The sequence below is a fragment of the Parasteatoda tepidariorum genome, chromosome 10 (genome assembly GCF_982258835.1).
Source record: "Parasteatoda tepidariorum strain Cologne lab strain chromosome 10, Ptep-v5.0, whole genome shotgun sequence".
Classification (NCBI taxonomy): Eukaryota; Metazoa; Arthropoda; class Arachnida; order Araneae; family Theridiidae; genus Parasteatoda; species Parasteatoda tepidariorum.
The window spans coordinates 263,189-286,003 of record NC_141764.1 but is presented as its reverse complement, the minus strand read 5'-3'; the positions used below and the strand labels follow the sequence as shown (position 1 = coordinate 286,003).

Sequence of the window (22,815 nt, the reverse complement as noted above, 5' to 3'; positions counted from 1 at the left end):
CCCTCAGTCCCTCTGCACGCTGATCAAAGTGGTCACCCACTCGCATACTGACCACACTCAGAGATGCTTGACTTTGTCGCTCTGCAGGGAACCGTGTCTTTACTTTAGTCCACTGCGGGACAGTGTAGTTCTAAGGAAGCGTTAACACTAGTCACCTAACCTAGAAATTCTTTACACTTGGCCACTGAGACATAGTCGTATCAAAACTTTTACTCGTTTTTTATGCATGAGCCTTGTGAGCTCACTGCTTTGAAGTTCGTGTCAATATGTAATAGAATATGGGCAACGGAAGTTACAGATGGGCATCACTATGGAAAGTATCAAAAACATCTAATGATATGATTGGATTCAAATCCTCTATACTTCCATGCTGCAGATTTATAGCAAAAGTCAAAAACTCCGGTGCATCTAACCACATAACTGGTACTGTTACTTGCCTTTTTTCAAGTAGCACTAGAGCTGAAACAAATCTGAGGATGATCCAGAGACAACATACGTCATATCACATTTACAGGGAGAACACATTCGCATTCTTTCACATTTACAGGGAAGGCACATTCACACATCATCCATCCATCCGCAGATTATAATTTCAACCTGAACAAGAACACATTCAATATCAGATCCAATACTCCCAGGGGTATTGGTTTGTTATGGGAACTTGGAGGACTTTGTGATTCCTACAGGTTTAGCATGCACCAGTGACCCATTTGTACACACGGGTTCTTCGTTCGGTGAAATTCGAACGCTCGACCTCTCAGACATGTGCCCAATGCCCTACCAGTCAAGCTTTCCCGACCTCTAGACCACATAAAATCTTTTTACTTACTTATTCCTGCGTGCGTGTGTGTGCTATAAGCAATGACCCACCTCAAATGGAAGAAAGAAAAGCATGGTGATAGGGTTACGACAGGATTCGAACTCTCCACGCTTCAGATCATTTAGCGACAGATTCACCCTCACCCACGATGGCACTTTATTGCTCTATAGAAATTACATACATGTGCAGGTATGTTGGCTCAATTTAGGCTTATAAACCTTTGTCAAGTAGAATGCAGATCTAACAATTTGATGAAGGATATCACGAAGAATACATACAGGGCAAAGGTAGGATTCAAACCAGCCATCTCCACACTTGACGAAACTAGCTTAATGTTTGTGAATTCGGATATGAGCAAAAATGAGCGGATCGAGGCGTTCTCATGTGTTGTTATCGTTCTATAAAAGTGCATCATTTTCTCGTTCATTCTGTTTATCTGTTTCGTGTTGTAGTGTTTCGTGTTTATCTGTTTCGTGTTGTCTGTTTCTTGAAATACAGTATTGTAGTTCGAAAAGTGACTCTTGGCGTAATACACATTCGTCGCGTCATAGGAAGTTTCACTGGGTAAGTCTAAATCCACTTCATCTCTTGCTTCTTGATAATCATGTCTAAAAAATAATTTAATTGTTTTAAAAAGTAATTTTGCGAACGTTAAGAAATATTTAAATGGGGTGGTTAATTTTAAATGTGGTTAACTTACTAGGAACTTGACTTGCGCACACGTAGAGTAAAATTTCATATTTTTTTTGCTTATAAATTTGCTAATCCTTTTTCCAAATGATAAAATACGATGTTTCATGTTTAGTCTTCTTAAAATTAATTCGTAATTTGAAGAGATTTGAATAAAACATTTTATTGAATAAGAACATTTTATTCAACAAGAACATTTTATTCAACGACAGTCTAGTTTGATAAAAGTAAGTTTCTGATAGAATTTGATAATACATCAGCTTTTATATTTTATTTTCTAGTTTATAGTAAAATTCATAATTAATTGTCAAAATTATTATTAAAATATTGCTATATCAGGAAAATGCTCGATGTACCTTGTTTTCTTAAACAGCTACTAAAAAATTGCAAAAAATTCCAAAACAGTGTTTTTCTTAGAATCTTCATCTCAAAAATTCTTTTTCTAACAGATTCAATTGGCTAACGAATCAATTGGCTTTGCAACTATTTAACATTGATTCCTTTGACTAGGGGTCATTTCATTCATGTCGTCAGACTTTAAAATTTCGATTTTAGAATGCAAAAATTTCAAGAATGCGTAAGCTGGCTTTAACTTATTTTGCAGACGATTTTGTCCTTTTATCTAGTGAAGATGTTGGGTGTAGACTTCGCAAGTTTAAAAAGTAGCTTAAGGTAAACTCCGGTAAAACTTCATACTATATTGTGCCAATTCTTTGATTACTTAACTATATATTGGCCACAAATTACAAAACCTGTAACTATAGACTGTTACCGTATTTTGAAATTCGCCAAGTTTGGTCTCACATTTTCTCGCGAAAATCTTCGAACACTATTTCGCGCATGTTTAACTCGGAATATACGATTTAAAAAACTCATGAGTGATGATGAGGTGTGAATAAATTTAGCTGCTTCATAAGTTTTTGTGTATTGTCATTCTCTATGTAATCGGACTTTATGAAGCACCTTTTTATTTCTTAGTTTTTGGTTTCTTAATTTTAAGCTTGGTTTATAATTCTTATCTGGTTCTAAAAGTTTAAGTTTATTTATCTGCATTTTTTCCCCTCTTCTGAGAGTAGGATATAGCATTTTAATTGTATTTATAAATTTATTTCAAATTTATGTCTTTATCAAGCATGTGGCAGTAATATTTAATAATGCAACAGGCTTTTGTACCTTATTGTTTAGTTTTTAAAACCTTTAAGTAACGGTACAATTTATGAGTTTCAAGCATTTTCTTTTTGTATGTGCATAATGACGTGGAGATTGTTGGTGTTAGCTTTATACCTTAATTTATTCTTTTTTTTAAATCTTTTTTGAGATTGATATGTATGATTAAATTTGATGTAATGATTCCCTTTTGCAGTTTTTGTCCCAATAATATTTACCTCCAAACAATCGTACTTAGTTTTGACACTTTTTTTGTAAATGTTACGTCCCAAACGATAAATTCCTTTATGCGTGTTAGCAAATTCCAGTTTTGGTCTTGAAGGGTTAAAATTGTGTAGCAGTTGAAGTAAATTTATTAGGTTAACACAATTTCGATAGAGGAAAAACTTCTTAGAATTTGTAAAGTAAAAAATATAATGTTTGTATAATTTAAACGGTAAGAATCTGCTTTGACATTCTCATCATAACTGTATAACAATTTTAAGACCCTCTGTTTATTTATTCTTGATTCAGGAAAGACTTCATTTATGACAAGATATTGAGTAAAATAAGAGAATCTTAATTTTTATATGTAATAATTTACTTTAAAGAAAGTAATTTTAGAGCATTGGTTCTCAACGGGGGCGATACCGCCCCCCTGGGGGCGCTGGGAGTATGCTGAGGGGCGGTGAACTTGTTTTGGGCAGTAGGGGGGCGTTGGGTATGTTTTGGGCGGTAGGGGGCGATGAGCATGTTTTGTCATTCAAATTTTAAACTTAGAAATAAAATTATTAAATTAAGATTTATTTAATAAATAAAATTAATCTAAAATTAATATTAAGGAGAAAAAAATTAAATTAATATAATAAAGATTATCCGATACACCATTTGTACCAGCAATAAAACGAACTTATACGGCACCTATTCTTCGATCCGAACCAACACACCTCAGCGCATGAGTCTGTACCTTTTGCCTTTGACTTATTCAAGCCATTTGGTGAAAATTGAAGTCATTGCGCTTTCAGAATGAATTTTTGATTTGACCCGTGTTTCTTATAATGGTTTTTCTTAGCTTCATTACAGTTTTTTCCCCTGTCACCAACAATGTTGGTTAATAAAAAGAGGTGTCATCAATACAGTGCCACATACTTGAAGTTGGGATTTGTTCAATCACTGTTGAACTCTCAACTACCCATGTGTTTACTTAGTAATAAAGTTTTATCTAATGAGGTAATGAAATCTTACCGTTATCAGGAGCATATGCAAAAAACTTATCCTGACAAACAAAATAAAGATTTGACATTTTTCATGAACATCTTCTTTCACGCTTCTGAAGGCACCTTCGGTCTCTGGGTTACTAGCAATCTCATCACGAAAATGCGACGATGGTTTTATAACTTCTTATAATATATCAAAATTTATTGCTAAATCTGGGAAAGCTCATACCATCGGAGCAGAGTTGATACTGCCTTTTTGTCCAGGAAGTTTTAGAAACAGTTTTACACCATCCAGTCACATCCATTGTAATAAAAAAATATCCCGTAAGCAACGATACAGTGCGGCGACGAAATGATGAATTGGCTGAAGACGCTGAAATTTCTTTACGCAAACTTTTGATATCCAACGAATTTTCCCTTCAAGTTGATAAATCAACCTTGCCAGATAATGTAGGCTTTACTGTAAGCATAGGTCCGGTTAGTAAAGGTAGGAAAAATTATTCAAGAGATGCTTTTTGCAAGAAGCTTGATTGTAGATATCAAAGGTAAATCTATTTCTAATACTTTCAAAGATTATTTTAAAGAGAAAAACATTCCTCTTGAGAATATTATGTCTATTACCACTGATAGGCTCCTGCAATGGTGAGTCGACTTTGCTCTTTTGGAAGGGAAGTTACCAGATATCTTAGCTGTTCACTGCGTGATTCACAGAAAGCATTTAGTAGGGGAAAATCTCAGCAACCGTTTGCATCAATCATTGCAATATGCCATATCTGCTGTGAACAAAATTCATAGAAATGCTCTCTACGATTGATTATTCAGACAGCTGTGAAAGAAAATCGATAAAGAATTCAATCACTTGCCGATACTTCGCTGGCTTTCCAAAAGCTTCTGTCTCAATAGGTATTGGAATCTTTTCGACTCTATGCTTGAGTTCCTCGAAAACAGAGATGTAGCTCTGAGAGACAGATTGCTGGAATTTAAGAAAGACTTTGACAGATTTATCTGTAAAATTTAAGGGTGATAATTTACATCTTCAAGGCAACGAGCTCAATTTGATCCCTACAAAATCAGTTATTTCTGCCTTTCTAAAAAAACTCATTTCGTGGAAGCAGAATTTTGGTTGGAATGAGTTCAGCCAAGTAGGAGAAATTCACTCTGATGACGCACAAGAATATTGTCAACACCTTGAATCTTTGCACATGAACTTTTCTGACCGTTTTAAAGATGTTTTGTTCTCTAGAAGTGCCTCAATGGGTTTATGGGTTCTGAACCCTTTTGTGAATATTGAAACAACAGAGGTTCAGATTTACGAGGAATTGGTTGAACTTTTAACTAAGTAAACTTTGAAATGATGATCGTCTCACAGAATTTTTGCTTAAAGGTAACATCAGTCGTCTCTATCCTGGACTGTAGACTACGATGGGATAAGTTATGAAATTAATGAAGCATAGCATGAAAGGATAAGTACATAGCAAAATGTATATGATAAATTTAATTAGGAAACAAATTAAAATAATGAATAATTTGAATGATTTCAAATGAATAGGTGAATAATTTCAGCTATACACAAGTAGCAGTGATAGAAGCAAGAGTATAGGAAAATATCGGAATTTTCCTTGACAAATTTAAGATACATTCGAAAAAAGTTCAGCCGCCACAATTTTAGGTTTTAATAAATACATATGATTTGATGTTATAAAATATAAGTTAACTATGCGAAAATAGTAGTGAATATTATAAATAATTGTCATAAATTTGTTTCATTATGTCACGGCTTTATTTAAAAATATTTTTCCCACTAATTTTCATGGTAGTACGCATTTTCTGGAAAATATTTGAACCGATTTAATGAGAATTTTTCTCTTTTTTTTTTTTTAAAGACTCTCGTATGAAGAAAATATTTTCAATCAAATGTTCAGTATAAAATATAGGTAATGTTTGTTTTAAAGATATTGTAAACATTATGAAGGAAGATTATTTTTTCTAAAATAGAAACAATTTAAAAAACCTGGTAAAAATGAAAGGAATTATTTTTCATGTTGCGTAAAAAAATTATTTGCTATTTTTAAAAAAAAATTAAGCTAAAATATGAACACTTAATAATGTAATGATTTATATAGGAGATTATTTTTTTTTTAAAAAACCTAGTTTATTTATGAAGGTATTCAAAAGAATCTGATTATTCTGAAGATATTTCATTACTCCGAATTTTTAATTTACAGGAATAGTTTCTATTTGAAAATTTATTTCAACCGAAATATTTGTCTAATTAACTGAAATAATTGTGTTTGTGTATTAGTGTCGTTATGCGATATTTCGGCAGTTTTTTCTACCTCTTTATAGAAGGACGAAATATTTTGTTCTCGTTATTTGAATTTTTCTAGTCTTAAACTATTATAAAATGTTCACTTAATTCAACAAGCAACTTTTAAAAATATCGAAGAGCGCGGAGATTCGTTTGCGAGCACTGTATTGAGACGAGCACAGGGTTGCCTCTCAGTGAGGGTTACTAAAAAGGCTATGAAACAGTTGTTTAATAAAACCGCGGCGAGTGGAGGTGCCCGGGAGTTGACATTAAGAAACATCGCCTCACCGTGAGCCTGGCGGCTAAGAGCACTTTAACCCATTATCCGTCTACCACTGAGGATATCTTGTGTCAGCACTGTGGTCTGTGCAAGCCGTGTGAGGAATTCGTATCAAGGAGAAATCGTTGGGATTCGAACCCGATTCACCTCATTAGAAGGCTAACGCTCTATCCCCTGAGCTGATATTTTGATCACCGTAACAAAGTATCTTTCCCTGATTTTTTGCTTGTTACTATAGAAGTCATCTTTAGAATTCAATCATCACTGCTTTTAAAATGGTCTTTTAGAAATATACTATAAGGTGGAGGATTCAGCAAGTTTCGAAATTGTTTCGATTCCTTAATCTCTCGCTCGAATGGATCAAAATTAATAGTTGAAGAACAATTTATTAACTACGTTTTTGAATAAACAATAAGCTAATAAACATGGCCGATATATTTTAAATATTCGAAGAGAACTCAATTGTCATTAGTTAAACTTGTAACAGTGGCTAATGCTAAACCAGTGAAATGAATTTTACTCTTATGTAAAAATTGCTATCTTAAGAAATGGTTCTTTGTTAATTAAGTGCCTAGAGCTCCACTTGAAATTTGAATATTCTAGGCTTTCAATGAGATTTTGAGTGACTCGAATTTTGAAACTATTTGACATAGTTCCACATTGTTCTGGAATTACGAGACACTCTTCAATAACTGAATACATAACAAGTCCTACTTTTATCATCTAGCTATAATATGGCATTAGAAATTATGGAATGTTTACTTTTGGGGCAACCGAGTGAAGCATACAAGACATTAAAAAGCACTGTAAAAATGTCTAATCTGCAGGCATAATTTATTTCGTAAATCCAGAAACAATTTTGTAGTTAACTTAAATCGTTGATCTATTTTTATTTTAAACTCTTTGTATGAATGTTACTAGTCTAGACAGTACTGTAAAAAAAGATAAAGGATCAAGTAAAAATGAGGTTAGAAACATATGAAGTAATTATAAAATGAAAAGGTTTAGCGTAAATCAAGGAAATATATCGGTAATATTTAAGTAATGACTATACAATTGCCTAATTTTAAAATTACGCAAATTGCTGAAACTGATTTTTCTTAATCAGAAAATCTGTGATACTCTGTGGCTCGGCGATATTTTAATTTAAATACTTATATTTTACGTAACTGATTTTCAAAATTTCCTCACTTTTCTCAGCCATAATGCATATTTAGATAAATGTTAAATAATAAAATTTTGAGAAAAGGGAATCTCCAATACTTTGTTTGCCTGCTAAGCGAGCGTATAGCTAATTTTATGAATTTTCGATTCAATTTAATTTCTTTTCTCTACTGAGGAAAGCTCTTGATACTATAACCTTTCATAAGGAAATCTTTAATAGCAATTTTGTTAAAATAATTCTCGGATTGTGATTAATTTCTAAAATCTTACGTATTTCCTAAGTTAAACAATTGTTAAACAATTTTCTGTGTCTAAGGTGATCTTAAAAATTTATTTACTGTAAGGAATTTACCTTAAATATGAACTTCTGTATTTAAATGATTAAAATCATGCACAAATAATTTAAGTGGGTAAGGTTCAAATCAATACGTAACGCACTAGTAAAATAGCTCTAGTAAAATAGAATTAGCCTCCCTTTTTTGACCCCACGCTTACCTTTACTGCTACTCACATTTATCTAAAAGCACTTAATATTTGTATTTTTTAAAGGTATTTGCATCTAGTTGCACGTATAATTAGTATGAAAATAGCGTTCTATCGGCATTTAAAAATTAATGAAGTTTTCTCAGGCCTTGTAAAAGGTTAAAGCTGGATTAATATCCAAAAATTATGATAAATACGGCTGATCCCCCAGTGAGTGCGTTATAAATTTAGTTTATTCCGTTTTAAATATTCAAAATATTTATGTTCGAATAATGTATTCATATATTATATAATGTATTTACAATTTTTGAGTGAGAAAGTTTTAAAAATTATAAAGTAATATTCACAATGAAAAACTCTTAAAAAATCTCTGCTTTTGATATATATTTCTAAATTTTAATTGCAAAATTTTTATTTTAAGAACTAGTACTTTAACCGTTTGAGTGCTGAAGAGTTTTCTAATATCTATGCTAATAGTGCGGAATGAAATGCGTACAACACTACTAACCAACTACTAACTACTACCAACCAACTACTACCCAACCTATACTAACCAACAGCAGCGTCTCCTCCTTTTTGACAAATAACAAGCGAAGCGCGATAGTACTTCGTCGCACTCAAACGGTTAACAGAGAACAGGCTTAAAATAATAAGCTTGTCTAGGATAATTTGTTCTGGACAGACGTTCAGTTACAGTGGTTAAATTCCATGAATCTATGTACTTCGTCTTAAAGAAAATTATTAAATTTTTCAAATTTCTTCGGGTTAAACTTGTATGCCAATCATACAGGCTTTAGTGCATCAGTAGGGTTGAAGAATTGGGCATTGAATGCACATTGCTTCCTTGTGGTGGCTGGTTCCCCTGCCTGGTATTGTTTGTTACGTTGGAGACGTCAAATACCCGTTAAAGCCGTATTTATCAAAAGCTTGCCGTGAACAAACCCGGTTCGGTCTACTAGCTTTCTGCGGTGACCAAATATTCCCGTTTAACAACTTTTTACAATTAAATCACCTGTGAAAAATCTTTAATTACGACATTTAAATTGGACAGAAATTTAATTTCATATTTAGTTTTTAAACTTGTAATGAAATGTTTTTATATCATTTAAATACAATTCCGTGTAGCGAAACTTATGTTCCTTTGCTATAATTATTCTATATTCCATAACTGTTGTAACTAGATTAAACTAAAAGAACCAGCATAAACATAACTGTAAGAAATTAAATTTTTATTACCTCCTTTTACTTTAAATTTTTCACTTTTCGCATTTGTCTCAAATCTTCGAGTTTATGTAAATATAAAAATATTAAAAGAAATTTTCCCTAAATACTACTGTTTGTTTAATGAGTATCGAAGTTGCACGAAATTGTTTATAATTATCATTCAATGTTTTCTCGCTACTGTTTTTGTGAAATCACACTGTAGAAACTTTCAACTAAATTCTATTCAAAGTTTCAAGAAATTAATAGAAACCCTCTCTCTCAGAGATTGGTTTCCTGAAACATTTCTTAAGACAAACTTTGAACATTCAAGATGTATAAAATTGAAAAAATTATCGCAATAATATTAATCTCTCAAAGCCATTTTACTACATTTTTACGCCTACAAATCCGTTTTAATTAGTTAGAGCACTGATACCTTTTAGTTCCGTAACAGATGACAATGCAGTGCGGTTCGCCCTAATTTAATGAATTTATCGCCCTCATTTAACGAAAGAATTCATCTTTAATCTGCATTTTTACCAAGTTTCTAAAACATGTAGAGTGCATGATTTTACTACATTGCATGATAACGGAAGTTTCAAAGTTTTTTTTTCGACTAGAACAATCTAAATTTTCATACCTTTTTGTCTCTGAATGAGAATTATCGTCAATTGAAGTTATAAGTACTTTGCGAACACCTGAGATGCTCAAATTTCAATTAGAGCTGTGTGTCTTAATATTAAGCTGACCAGGGCCCTTTAAATAAAAGCTAATAAAATTTCTAAATGAGCATTCGGAAACTTTGCTCCTCAAATTTTCCAAAAATTTAGAAAATATTTCTGTTTAATAATCTCTGCAAATCTAAATAAAGTAATTATAATAATTTCGGAGTGGGGATTCGCAATTAAAGTTCAGGGGACTCACGGGAGATATTAAGAGCGCCAGATCTCTGCCGCATTCTGTATTTAATTAAAAATTTTCAAGGGGGTATTTTGGGATAACCAAACTAACGTTAACTCTGCGTCATTTTTCACTATTTATCATAACCAGAGCTTTGGCGCCTCAGAGGATAAAGCGCTCTCCTCCTAATGAGGTGACCCGAGTTTGGTCACAGTGATAGCAGTCTGATTCGAATTCCGCACCCGGTTCGGTCCGACCCAGGACTGATATAACCTATTCTCAGTGATAGACGGATCATGGGTTAGAGTTCCCCTTACATCAGGCTAACTGTCGAAGGTTTTCGTAATTTTCCTTTCCATGTAAAGCACATGGGGGTTAGTTCCTTCCTCCAAAAAACCCTCCATGAAGGCAAATTTCTCATTATGCTTGATCTAGGAGTTACCTTGTCTTCTGGATTGGGTTCGAAATTATAAGTCAACGGAGCTGAAAATTAATAGCCGTAAACATTATTAAAAGACTATAATACTTATACCCATTTAAATTAGAAATGACTTGCGTCCTTCTATAAGTAATTTTATGAAATTAGATCTGTTAAATGTAAATCTTAGAGCTAGCAAATTTTCTTTCTTAAAGTTGGTTACTTTTCTGTGTTCTACGATACAGTAAGAAAATATCCATTGATCATGATTGAAAATTTAATTTTCTGAAATCTTGGTTTAGAAGCTATGAAATGTCTCCTTTTAAAAAAAAAAAAACTTTATGAATATGTGCTACTTCTGAAATAAATCCTAAATGGATAATCCGCTTTAAAACCACTTTATACAACATCTGTGTTTTTGCTGCTGAAAACGCCAATTTTGGAATCTTTAGGATATTATCACTTGTTTGCAATCCAGTATGACGTACCATGATTGTTTTCTTCTATGCTGCTAAACTTCCACAAAATTAAATTCGAATCTTCAAAAATGTATTTTTACTTGCGTAATAAGTATATCAATTTTCACATCTGTAAATTGTATTTATTTGTATAATATCTGATAGCTTCTATACTGGTAAATCAAATTCTAATTTTCTATCTGAGCTATTTAGTACTTCTTACAAAACTTTTTTAGGAACTGTCATTATGCAATGAAAACTGTTTAAATTGTTAAGTAAAGATACGTTTATTGATTATGTGTATCATAGCTTATTACCTCTTATAAACCTTTCGTGTTACTCAACAGAAAAGCTGGTGTCATCTAATTTAGATCAAAAGCAGAGTGCAACATAACATTTTTGGTGTTTCACTAACTTTTTGTAATACAACTGAAAATATTTTAAAATGGTTGTAAATAATGTCTTTCATGAGGTATTTAACTCTAAATTTTCTTCAAGTAAATTGTACATATGACCAAGTGATGGAATTATTTGTACAGGTTTCTGAAAGAAAAGGTTATTTCACTTCACATGTACTTGTTTCTCAAAGAAAAGGTTATTCCACATATGTACATGTTTCTCAAAGAAAAGGTTATTCCACATATGTACATGTTTCTCAAAGAAAAGGTTATTCCACATATGTACATGTTTCTCAAAGAAAAGGTTATTCCACATATGTACATGTTTCTCAAAGAAAAGGTTATTCCACATATGTGCATGTTTCTCAAAGAAAAGGCTATTCCACATATGTGCATGTTTCTCAAAGAAAAGGTTATACCACATATGTGCAGGTTTCTCAAAGAAAAGGTTATACCACATATGTGCAGGTTTCTCAAAGAAAAGGTTATACCACATATGTGCAGGTTTCTCAAAGAAAAGGTTATACCACATATGTGCAGGTTTCTCAAAGAAAAGGCTATTCCACATATGTACAGGTTTCTCAAAGAAAAGGTTATTCCACATATGTGCATTTTTCTCAAAGAAAAGGTTATTTCACATATGTACATTTTTCTCAAAGAAAAGGTTATTTCACATATGTACAGGTTTCTCAAGGAAAATGTAACCTCTTAGCGTAGCAAAACTATTCAGATTAGCTTGCTTAAGCAGTTTGCTGCAGCTCATTGCATTAGTTAAGTGTTATGCCTTATAGAAATTAGAATAATTTCTGTGTTATTAATCTGTCCACACGTGTAAGTAGTCATCAATGATAAAGTGACAAAACTATCTTAATAGCGTCAATGGTGAAATAGTTTTTTTTCTGTACTTGAAGGTATATCGTATCAAAACTCCGCGGTGATTTGAATTCGTTTAGGAATGTTCATTATAACGTTTTCATTAAGGAATGTTTTCATTATGTAATGTTGAACGTTTCAAGTTGAGCTAAATTTCCCCCCATAAGTTAATGTTAAGTAATGTAAGGTTAATTAATTACAGCCTCGTATGGCACATCGAATTTGTGGTAATATAATTTCTTAGTTTTATTATTTATGTACTTTGTTGTAAAACTTGATAAATTTTTGTTTTGTGAACCTGGCAACTTAGATGCATAATTTATGTTCCATATGGCTTCGTGCCTGACTTTGTGTTAAGAAATATATCCGTAAAGAACTGAAGTCATTTTGATCTAATCTTTGTGAAGAATAATATAATGTATCACTTAAGTGTACTTGACAATATTGGCTTACTCTAAATAGAATGCAAGGAACAGTTGCTAACGTAAACAAGTGCCACGTTTTAATAACCAATCTGGTTCGATATACCCACTCTACGTCGCTCATCCTATTCTAAAGTAGTCTGTTTTGAAATCATTACGATATATGTAGGTTAAAAACTACAAAACTTTAAAAAGTAATTCCATAACTTTTTCTAGGAATTTTTCGTTCGACATATTTCGTTAGACGTTATTTTTCGCAATGTCATTAAAACTATCAATACTAATATTGCAAAGATAACTCAATTTAAGCCCCCTAAAACTTCTCAACATGTTGAAAAGTTTCTTGGTGTTTGTGGTTTTTACCGCCACCCGATTCCTAATTATCCTGAACTCACCAATGTGCTAATTCAAGTAACCCTTAAAAACTCAAAATTTCAGTGGAGAGAGAGGAGCATCAAAATGCCTTTAATCAATTACAAAATATATTTCTCTCTGAGCCTTTTGTACATCTTCACCAATGGGATAAGCAGTTCATCCTTAATACTGATGTCAGTGGTTCTATTTCAGGTGTTTTAATGCAAGGATTTAATGGTCAACTAAAACCCATGTCTTACTTTAGTAAAGGTTTATCCCAATCAGAACGTAATTATCCCCCCGTAAAATTTGAACTTTATGCTATTTATAGATGTGTAATGGCATTTAAACACTATTTGGCATATAAAAAGTTTATATGCCAACACCATCCTCACTGATTCCAAACCTTTGATTCATTATAAAAAGGTAACGTCCCCTGCTGATATTATAACTCGTTGGCTTCTACAGCTGTCAGAATTCACATATGAAGTAAAATATATAGCTGGTCCAACGAATCAATTAACCGATTACTTTAGTAGAAGTCAGAAAATGAGTTCATTTTACCTTTTGTCGATGCTAATGTTGATGACCAAATTGTAAATTCTATTCAAAACACTGACCCTCAAAATGAAATTTCTGTAACTACATCCTTTAATGAACTACAAAAGGATCCAAATATTTCAGAAATTGTTGATATGATTAACTCACCTTCATTAATTAATGCTAAGAAAACTAAAAGTTTTATTGATTCAAATACTAGTTATTAGTGCGTGTTTGCAATGATAAAAATGTATCTCAATGTATTGTGGTACCTCAAAGTTTACAAGCCAAGGTACTAAAGACTGCTCACATTACTCATCTTGGTCTGAAAAAAACCTGTGAGCTTATAACTAATAAATATTTCTGGAAAAAACATGTATACAGACACTAAAAGTTTTGTTCTTTCTTGTGATGTATGTCTACGTACCAAAAATTATGGTATACCCCAGCCTACTTTTAAGTCTTTACCTATTCCTAAGGTACCCAATGAGTTTATATCATTTGATATTGTTGGCCCCATCAAAAACTGGATATGTATTCACTATTTTAGATCACTTCTCTAAAATTGTAAAATTATACCTGTCGAACAGCTTAACGGCTGAGGCTGTTTCTCAACATTTAATTGATCATATTGCTAATAATGGTAGATCTGCTATGGCACACAGAATGCTTCTCAAAACTTTTCTCTCGAAGATATTTTCATGTCATTGTGACATAATTCGGGTTTCTGAGACAAATGTGAGCACAGGTCTCTTTTATTGCTTCTTTGTACTCATTTTGATTGCATAAAACTTCTAAATTCATTAAGACAACAATAAGAAACAACGCGTCGTTTTATTTCTATTTGTTTCACGGGAAAAATTCTTATTAGTTACTCTGGCTCTAAATAGTTGGCAGATTTTGCCTATACCTGTGAGTTAAATAATTGAAGGGCTCATTAATAACGAAATTAGCAGGAAGCTCGCATTTAATTTTTTAATCATAGAGGATGTTAAGCACTATGAACGTCTACAAGGAGATTTTGGTCTTTCGTTGGATATTTACGAAAAGAAAAATATGTCAGGCAAATATGTCATTGCATAAGGGAAACTTATTATGAAACGAAAAATTCCAGTAGACGGCACTGAACGTGACGGAAATCCGGATTGGTAGTGGTAGACGGCCGTTCTGCTACCTCTTCGAACTTCACACTCGTCCAACCGTTTGGGAATTTTTCGTTTTTCAGACTAAGGTGCAGTAAGGGCAGGGGTGTCATACGAGCTGGGTGGACCTGGATTGCGATGGTAGATCGCATTTCCGTGACCTGCAGTCTCTGAAGTACCCTTGCGCTTACAGCGAAATCTAACTGTTTACTTAGCTACTAAGTTTTTCTCGCTCTCGTTAAATTAACTTTTAAAAGGCTGAGGTGGTCAAGAGTAAGGTCCTGGACTGTAACAAAAGGTTGCAGGTCCGTGCCCTGAAAAGTCACCCAGCACTTGACTAGCATTGTAGAGTACAGACGTTCATAGTGCTCTGAATTATCTAATTTCATCTACGATATTTTCCAGACATAGAAAAACATTACTTCTAAGTAAGATTCGTTAAGGAATAAAATGGGACATTTATGAAAATTTTAACGGGCGCCGCTTAAAGTTTGAGTTAATTTGGTTTTTATGATTAGCTTTAAAAGACTTGAGCTCTGTCTCTACAAATAACAATTTTGATACCAAAATTTCAATTTGAAAATCTGGCTTAATATCAGAGTGAAATACTTGCGAAAGAATATTTGAACATTTTATTAAACTGCACTCACATAGGGTTCAGAAAACCGGGCAATGTTAAAATTGCTTGACAATATAATAGCTATTTTTTGGAATAGTTTTCAGAAGTCTAAGTGCAATATATATAAATGGTACAAGGAAACACCTAAAATGAGCTGTACATTCTGTGTAGAATTTTCTGGGGACATTTGCCGATAGTCCTTAACATTCAAAATTTTGATGCCGATATTGACTCGAATAAGAAGCAGGCTGAAATTAAGATTGGTATATTGTACTGAGGATTTCAAAATTCTTACAAGAATCTAATGCCCTGGCCAGAAGAGTAGAATCTAAATGAACGATTCTTAAATAGTAGTCTACAAAGAACTGTTGAGCCAAATTTTATTAACTATTCAAGGTGAAACTAAAGCTCTTAATTTTCTCTGAAAAGTTAAATTTGTTTTAATGAAAAGTTTTAGTTTGCCTAGAATCAACATAAATAGTTCTCACTACTGTAACGGAGTTTTTAAAAATACATTTTGGTCAAATAAAAGGGATAAAATTTTTGTTAGCATATAACAAGTTTATAAAATTTTACTTTTTGATGTTAACCCATAACCATTAACCTATAGCCGTTTAGTCATCAAAATCGTTCAGTTCTGTGAGACAAAGAAAGTAAGTAAGCACGTATAACCTAATTTTTGTTTAAACATTACTTAAACTAGGAAGACACTTTATATTTTAAAATTAGTAAGATATTTCTAACTTTAATTTTTAATATGTTAAAAGTCATTTGCTTGTAATGATATTACTCATAGAAATAAAAATTTTCTAGCTTTTAATTATATGTATTTCTTATGTTCTTGTATGAGCTTTAATTTCAGAAAATTTTATGAAATTATATCCGTATCTTTTAAAATGACCCTAAACAAATTGAAAAACCAGTTTTGTCATTAAATATCAATTTGTTCTTATTTCTTTCCTATTCGTTTCATCAATCAAAATTTAATTGAATAACTCTTCTGTATTTGACAAACATTCAAATGTGAGTGACAATGTAGAAATTTAAAATAAACAATTCCAACATAGTATTTTTCCCGCTTTACAATAAAATATCTTAAGTATCTTGAATACTGTAAACAACGAAAGCACCTGAATCGGGTATAAAGTTCAAACTTTTAAGGTTAAATACATTTTTAAAATGAAATATTCAATTCATCATCATATCTGGCTAGACAGCCCAGGGTGGGCCAGCGCCTTCCTTTGAATTCGAATCCCCTTCTCTCTACTTTTGACACTTGTTCGCCAGTTTTTCTCCTTTAGAGTAAGGAAATCAGTCTCAACTAAATCCAGCCATCTCAGCCTGGGTCTACCTCTTTTTCTGTTCGTTAGGGGTTTGTGTAACAGGATTTTTTTTTTTTATTTGAGTCATCATTCCTTCTGAAAATGTGAGCTGCCCAGTTCATTCGATGTATTTTAATGAATTTCACAATATCTGGCTCTCTGTAGATTTTATACTGTTCAGTATTATATCGTCTTCTCCAGGAATTATTTATTTTTATCCCACCAAGGATGGCCCTCAAAACTTTTCTCTCAAAAATGGCAATTTTATTTTCACCAGCTTGAGTTAGGTTCCAGGTCTCAGATCCATAGGTAAGTATTGGCCTAATTAATGTTTTATAGAGTAAAAGTTTTGTATTTTTTGATAAAAGAGAGGATTTGAAAAAAACGTTTTAAATATTCAATTAAGTATCTTTAATTAAGTGTTTTTTTTAGTAAAGCTTTAGGCTATGCGGAGAGAAGTTATAGACAATGTAAACAATCATCTATGAAATGGTATCCCACAATAGAATTAACACTTGTTACATACTAGTGTTTTGGAATTATATTTTTGTAGTGGTAGATATACACTACAAGGCTATTACGACTCTACTCTCTAGAATATTGCTTGGAAGTTTAAATAAATCTTGCCACTAATATATATATTTACTTTGAAGATTTTAGTATATGAAAAATAAAATGTTTGAACATTTGCAACTGTACGAACTCTAATCTATGATGAGTAACTGTAAATTAAATTTTTATTGATGTTTGAAAGTACAAATATATTACAGCAGGTATACTCTTCATATTGTTCAAAAACGTACTAATGTATCTTTTTTTAAATATTTGTTTCTTTCTCTCCCTTATTGGATTAGATTGTTTAATTTATCCTGTTTTGAGCCAAGGTACTGTTTTTTCTCTTTTGTATTTTTCAGAATTGTCTGTATTCTTGATTGGTGGCTGATATGCAAGTTTTGAGGAGCTATGACCACACAGGATGAAAGGCTTCGAGAAAGAATCAAATTATTTGAAGAGGAAAAAAGTGATTGGATGGTAAAATGTTACCAGCACAAAGTACGTGTCAATTACTTTTTTGCTAAGCTAGTGGGCGAGACGAGGAACTTTATTTTCCTTTGTTCTTCGAAGCTATATTTTTAAAACTCAAATGAAAGTCGCACTGAATGTTAAGTCTCCAGATTATGTCTCGTCGATGAAGTTTCGTAAATTTTCTGGGAATGAGACACTTGCTATTAACACTGGAATACGACACTTTGCCTCCCAATGAGATGACTCAATTTCGAATCCCATCCATGGCTGGTTGATACGAGGCTTGCACTGACCACAGTGCTGACGTAAAATATCCTCGGTGGTTGACTGATCGCGATTCATACCGTTGAGCTAACCGTGGGTGGTTTTCCTGGTTTCCCTCTCATGTAACGCAAATGCGGGTTAGTTTAAACAAAGTCCTCCAGGAAAGCTAGTTTTAAACTATTAGATCACGCTATTTCTCATATGTAACTATAAAGTTCTCAAATTCTTAGAGAATTATTTTATAAGTTTAGAGATATTAGTGAAACTCAGAAATGGCTTTGTTCTTTTACGCTAGTTCAACCTCTTTGCGGTCTCATCAATTTTGCACATTGTTGTCATACTGACTGTAATGAATTCTTGTTGAAGAAATGCAAAATGAATATTAGAGAATTTTAAAAAGAGTAACGCTATTAAACGCAATATAAAATTTTACGAAATTTGTTAACGCCAGGGCCACTATGTATTAAGAGTCGATATTTTTAAATGCAAGAATAAATATTGTTTAAGTGTAACGGTAAAAGCTTCGGTAGCTGTGAGTAGAATTAAGATCAACGTTTTTTAAGTATAGTGTTTGCACAATACGAAATTGTACCGTTTAGGAATAATTAAAAAAAGAAAACAAATGCGTGAATTTTTTTCCCTAGAAAACTAGTTAACCCCCATCTATCATTTGTAGAAGTTAATAAATTTTTGACTATTTGATACGGATAAATTTGTATTAATATAAAAAATGTTTGCATTCTTTCTTACATCAAGTTTTTAAAAAACTTAATTTTAGAGGGATTCTGCAGAGTTTAATTATTTTGAAAAGGGGTCAACTTCACTTTGGATCCAGAGTTTTGAAAATCTCTTTTCATAATGATTTAATTACTGAAGTTGTACATAATCTTTTAAAAAAAACTTTAAATGCGTCATTCAATTTTAAAATAAACGTTATTTAAAACCTTAATGAACTTTCAAATTTCTTTAAATTTCAAGTATTTAATAAATATTTTAGTTTTACATATCTAGGCTTAATTTGCTTAAAATGATAAAAATACTACTGCTCATTGTTATAACGAGTTGTAGCGTTACGTTAGTTTTATTTAATTTGCTTATTTTAAAGGTGTCTTTGTAAAAGTTGCTTATAGGGGATAAAAATTTTAACGTCCATTCGGAATAATAAAATTAAAACATCTGCATCTAATTTCTTGAAGCTTTTTACTTAAATCTTTTTTAAAATATTTCTTTCATAGAAATCCTAATTTGTGGGGAAAATATGAAATTCTAAATTTAAGATGAATTATATTCCACGATACGTCCGTACACACGGTTGGAAATAAAACTGAATTTTGGATTAGAATTCCAAATCGAGCATGAATATTAATATTAAAAGTAGAAATAAGACAAATTCTTAATAATTACAATGAAAATGAAAATATAAATGTGTGTTGGCAGAACAGTACTTCATCAGGGGACACACTGCCTGCAAACACACAGGAGCCTTTCTGTTTGTGGATTTAACCAAAACTAACAGTTTTGTTAACCAAAACTAACCAAACTAAAATTTAACCAAAACTAACAGTAACAGTTAGTTTGGGTTAAATCCACTAACAGAAAGGCTCCTGTGTGTTTGCAGGCAGTGTGTCCTCTGATGAAGTACTGTTCTGCCAACACACATTTATATTTTATTTTAAATTATTTTTAATTAAGATTTTTTTTGGTCTTATTTCAATTTTATACAATACAAATTTGGTTTTCAGCTGCCTTGTGCGCTTTTCCAATTTGAATTAATGAAGTAAGGTTTCCGTGCGTTTATTTACTTCTTAGTTATCAACATTGACTTAGTAAATTGTATTGATTTTGTGATTGGATTTTATAAAAAGTACTCATCTAATAGTTAAAATTTTTTAATTTGCCTTCGTTTAAATTCATTATAGATATACCAGCTAATCTTTTTTTCTCTAAATTTTGTTTTAAATTATATATTTAGCTAATTGTTTGTCTGCAAGCTCAAATAAGTCGTTGCACCAATATTTAGAAGCTTTTAATATATGAAAAGCAAATGTTTGAACTTTTGAAAACTGTACGATCTATGATGGATAATTCTAAATTAAATTGATCTATTGATGTTTGAAAGTACAAATGTATTACAGCAGGTATATCCTTCATGTTGTTCAATGACATACTTTATTTAAAATATTGATTTTTAAATATTTTTTCCAACTTCATTGGATTAGATTGTTTAATTTTTCCTTTTTGTGCCAAGGTACTGTTTTTGTCTTTTGTATTTTTCAGGATTGTCTGTATTCTTGATTTGTGGCTGATGTGTAAGTTTTGAGATGCTATGACCACACAGGATGAAGGGTTTCGAGAAATAATTAAATGACTTGAAGAGGAAACAAGTGAATGGAAAAATGTTACCAGCACAAAGAACGTGTCAATAACTTTTTTGTTAAGCTAGTGGGTGAGACGATGAACTTTATTTTTCCTTGTTCTTCGAAGCTGATTTTAAAGCGCAAATGAAAGTCGCACTGAATGTTAAGTCTCCAGATTATGTGTTGTTAACGAAGTTTTGTGAACTTTTTGGTGAATGAGACTAAAGAATAGGACACTTGCCCCCCAATGAGATGACTAAATTTCAAATCCCATCCATGGCTGATTGATAACAGTTCTGCCAGCTTGCACAGACCAAAGTGCTGACGTAAAATATCCTCAGTGGTAGACGGATCGCGACTTAGAATCAAATACCGTCAAGCTAACCGTGGGCGGTTTTCCTGGTTTTCCTCTCATGTAACGCAAATGCGGGTTAGTTTAAGCAAAGTCCTCCAGGAAGGCTAGAACTTATAAAATTTTTAGACTATTAGATCGCGTTATTTCTCATGTGTAACAATAAAGTTGTAAAATAATTCTTTTAAGATTTTGAGAAGTTTAGAGATATTAGTAAAACTCAGAAGTGGCTTTGTTTTTTTTTTACGCTGGTTCAACCTTTTTACGGTCTTATGATAGGGAAAATTTGTTGCAAAATGTGTTTTTATAGTTAGCTATTTCAAGTTTTTCTATTTAAATTTTCAAGTGGTTGTAAATATTTTGTATATTGTATTTAGATATATTTATTGTATTAAATTGTTCGGTATACTATTGTAAAAGTGGCAATTTTGTAAGATTGTTGTGACATGAAGTTTCAACTTCATTTGCTTTGTAAATTAGATAGAAATAAATATGTTATGTATGTTAATTTTAGTTTTTGGATTTTTTGGTAGACTAGCAATTTGCTTCGATTGATTAAAGGTGGTTAAATGTTCAATTAAGGGAACATTATTAAATTTCGATAAAATATACTTTAAATTAAATTCATTTCTCTTTCAGCTGTGCGAAAAAATGAAGTAACCGTGTCTTTTGTTTCAATGATCGGATTTTCAGAGCTTTGATCGTAATGGTTCAAAATGGTGACCTTTAATTATGCTTATTATTGATAGATAAGTATTTGTCACTTAACATAATTCAGGTCGCAAGTTTAAATCATTATGATCTTTACCTAGTTGGTGAAAATCTGATCATAAGAGCAACTTATTCAGGGTGAAATCCTCATTCTGCACTCTACTTACTTTCTTCCTGCGTAAATTGTCAGCTTTTTCCTCCGATCAATGTTCTTAGTGTCTTAATTGGTTTTCATGATTTAAAACATTTGGAAAAAAACTTCAACTAATTAACGACATAACAAATAAATTTGCTTCTGAGTTAGCATTGAGAAGAGGTGTTCATATGCATCTAAATTTTATTCTCATTAATGTTTAATTAAATATAATGCAATCAAACTTATTTTGTTTACCAAAATATTAAATGTTTTTCTCTTCGATTTGCTAGAGATGAGAAATTTATTTAAATTAATAAAATATGCAATGAGAGTGCATATTTTAAAGGAGAGCACTAAGGAAAGTCCTTTAAAAAGTGTAATCGAAAATGGAAATGTTTTTAAACATGTCTGACAAGTGTACTGAAAAAGAAACGTTAGTTTTTGTCACCAAAACGAAGAAAGTGAAATTTTAAATGTTGATAGAAGTATATTGGGAAATTTTGATTTTGTGGTTTTTGTTATACGTGAAAATTTTTATAAAATTAATATCCATTTTTAGTCTACTGATCAAACTTGATGTTTTAAATACATATACATTTTTATTCATTTTTTTTTCTTCAACATTTCAGTTTTGAGTTTCCTGGCTTGTTCAGGCCAAAAATAATATTTATTGGCGATATGTTCTGCGAAAAAAGCGTTTGAAAATTGTATTTTCATCCTGTACGGAAAACCAGTTGAAAATTTGAGAACTTGAACTAGTCAAAAATGGGTCAAATTTTAATCGTAGGATTTTTTTCTTTTTTTTGTAGAGTAATAGTTATTTATTCTTACGTTTAAATTCCAGGTTTGATTTTTTTTTTTGTTCATTTTTCTTTTCAACTAAATGTGTCTAATTTAAATCCTGCAAATAAAAAGAGATTAATTCATTATTTATTTACAATTATTCTTATTAAATTATACTATTACTATTTAATTAGAATAATAGTGTATAATGTAATAATAGTTTAGTTTAATATTGGAATTTAATAATTAATACTATTAAATTCACTATCCATAGAAGAAAAAATATTTTGTGAAGAGCAAAACACCAACACGCTTGCAATGTGACGCCTGTGTTTCTAAACATTTTTGGCCCGGTGAGTAGAACTTAAAATATTGTAGAAGTCTACAACAGCCTCGATAAATACCTAAACATCATGTTTGCGTACCTGT

At 31.7% G+C, this 22,815-nt stretch overlaps 1 long non-coding RNA gene across 1 annotated transcript; it reads left to right on the top strand.

Annotated features, from left to right (window-relative positions):
• Positions 1-988: 988 nt before the first annotated feature.
• Positions 989-21,264, top strand: LOC147802067 (uncharacterized). The gene is made up of 2 exons (XR_015429970.1): positions 989-1,384; positions 17,672-21,264. It is a non-coding gene; the product is annotated as an uncharacterized LOC147802067 (long non-coding RNA).
• The last annotated feature ends 1,551 nt before the right edge of the window (positions 21,265-22,815 follow it).